Source organism: Nannospalax galili, unplaced genomic scaffold, assembly GCF_000622305.1.
Source record: "Nannospalax galili isolate Female #2095 unplaced genomic scaffold, S.galili_v1.0 scaffold558, whole genome shotgun sequence".
Taxonomy (NCBI): domain Eukaryota; kingdom Metazoa; phylum Chordata; class Mammalia; order Rodentia; family Spalacidae; genus Nannospalax; species Nannospalax galili.
In genome coordinates, this window is record NW_008340850.1 from 427,097 (window position 1) to 429,363 (window position 2,267).

The window sequence follows — 2,267 nt, forward strand, 5'->3', positions numbered from 1 at the left end:
CCCTTTCCTCCCCAAGTTGGTATTGGTCAGAGTGTTTTGTCACATTTTATTGATGTACGTATATTGAACCATCCCTACATCTCTGGGATAAAATCGACTTGATCATGGTGGATGATCTTTTTGATGTGTGTCTGTATGCAGTTTGCAAGTATCTTGTTGAGAAATTTTGCATCTATGTTCATTAAGGATATCGGTCTATAGTTTTCTTTTTTGGTTGTATCTTTATCTGGCTTTGGTATTAGACTGATGCTGGCTTCATACAAGGAATTTGGAAGTTCTCCCTCCATTTCTTTTTTTTGAATAAATTTAGTATTCAATGCAGATCTTTAAATGTCTGACAGCATTCGGCTGTAAATCTGCCTGGTCCTGGGCTTTTTTTAGTCTTGAGGTTTTGTATTACTGTTTCAATTTCTTTTTGTGTATGGGTCTGTTCAAGCTGTTAATCTCTCCTTGGTTTAGTTTTGGTGGTTCCCATGCCTTGCCTTTAGATATCAGTCCATTTCATTTAGGTTTTCAAATTTAGTAGCATATAGGTTTTTAATGTATTCCCTTATAATATTCTGTATCTTTCTGGTGTCTGTTGTGATGTTTTCCCTTTCATCTCTGATTTTGTTGATTTGGAGGTGCTCTTTCTGTCTTTTGGTTAACTGGGCTAGCAGTCTGCCAATCTTATGTTTTCAAAGAACCAGCTCTTGGAATTGTTGATTCTTTGTATTGTTTTCTTTGTTTCAATTTCATTAATTTCTGCCCCAATTTTTGTTATTTCTTCTTGTCTGCTGGGTTTGGGTTTCATTTGCTATTGCTTTTCAAGTGTCTTGAGCTGCTGTGTTAAGTCATTTATTTGTGTTCTAATTTTTTAATGTAGCCACTTAGAGCTATAAACTTCCCTCTAAGGACTGCTTTCAACATGTCTCAGAGATTTTGTTGTGTTGTATTGTCCTTTTCATTTAGCTCCAGGAAAACTTTTATTTCTAATTTCTCTTTTGACCCATTCATCATTCAGGAATGTGTTGTTTAATCTACATGTGTTCATGTGGTGACTAGGGCTTCTTGGTTGTTTATTGTAAGCTTTATTGCATTGTGTTCTGATAGAATGCATGGAATTATTTCTATCTTTTTGTATTTGTTGAGGTTTGTTTTGTGGCTTAGTATGTGGTGAATTTTTGTAAAAGTTCCATGGGGTGTTGAGTAGAAAGTGTATTCTTTCGTGCTTTGGTGGAATATTCTGTAGATGTCTGTTAGGTCCATTTCATGTAAGATATAATTTAATTCAGATGTCTCTCTGTTTATTCTTTGTCCAGTTGACCTGTCTAATGGAGAAAGTGGAGTATCAAAGTCCCCTAGTATTACTGAGTTGGGGTTAATCTGTGTCTTAAAGTCTTGTAGCGTTGTTTTTATGAATTTGGGTGCACCAGAATTTGGGCATACATGTTCATGATTATAATATTTTCTTGGTTCATTGTTCCTTTGATCAAAATGAAGTGGCCTTCTTTATCTCTTCTGATTAGTTTAAATTTAAAGCCTTTTCAGATATTAGAATTGCTATGCCCGCTTTTTTCTTAGTGCTATTTGCTTGGTATATTTTTTTTCCATCCTTTTACTTTGAGATAGTGTCTGTCCTTGGAAGTGAGATGAGTTTCTTGCAGATAACAAAAAGATGGGCATTGTTTCTTAATCCATTCACAAAGTCTGTGTCTTTTGACTGGGGAGTTCAGTGCATAAATAGTTAAAGTTATTAATGAAAGATGAGTATTGAATCCTCTCATTTTTATTTCTGTTTACATTCTTGATATCATGTTTATAATTGTTCTTTTGAGTTCCATGTTCTGCATTATCTCTAGGGGGTTCTCATTGTACTCCTCTAGAGGACTCTTGGTATTTGTTGGGGATATGTTATTTTGGTTTTTCATGTTATTATTTTTTCCCTGTGATTTTGACACGTGAATTTCTTTTGTAGTTTCTGATTCTTGAATGAGACTCAAGCCTTCAAGTTTAGGTCTGCTTCTTTTTTGTGGGTTGGCATCTGTGGTCATTTAAAACTGGGAATACTTTGGTCCAGGCTTTTCTGGCTTTCATAGTTTGCACTGAAAAGTCAGCTGTAATCCTAAGAGGTTTTCCTTTATATGTGACTTGTTGTTTCTCTTTTGCAGCTTTCGGATTTGTCTGTTTTGTATGTGTAGTATTTTTACTATGATGTGCTATGGAGAGTTTCTTTTCTGGTCCTGTCTGTTTGGTGTTCTATATGCTTCTTGTATTTGTATGGGCAT